Below are 309 nucleotides of genomic sequence, written 5' to 3'. Positions count from 1 at the left end.
ATTTTTTCCTAGGTATTGTTAGACAACTAGGTATGGTGCATAATCATACCACAAAATTATTTTTGAATGTTTCCGTGTTTTTAAAGAATTTGCAAAAAACACAAAATCGCATTTATCTCAGCTCAGCAACTATGCAGTTACTGCTTTCTTCCGTGGGGGGGCAGATATATATATATGTACATATATATATATGTACATATATATGTGTATATAAAACCGATAAGTCCATTTTTGAAGATTTTGAAGTACGGTCTCTGTCATAAAGTACAAATAATACCTTTTAAATGATATATTGGTCACTATTATAAA

Source organism: Diadema setosum, chromosome 16 (genome assembly GCF_964275005.1).
Source record: "Diadema setosum chromosome 16, eeDiaSeto1, whole genome shotgun sequence".
Lineage (NCBI taxonomy): Eukaryota > Metazoa > Echinodermata > Echinoidea > Diadematoida > Diadematidae > Diadema > Diadema setosum.
Note: the sequence above shows the minus strand (reverse complement) of the source record.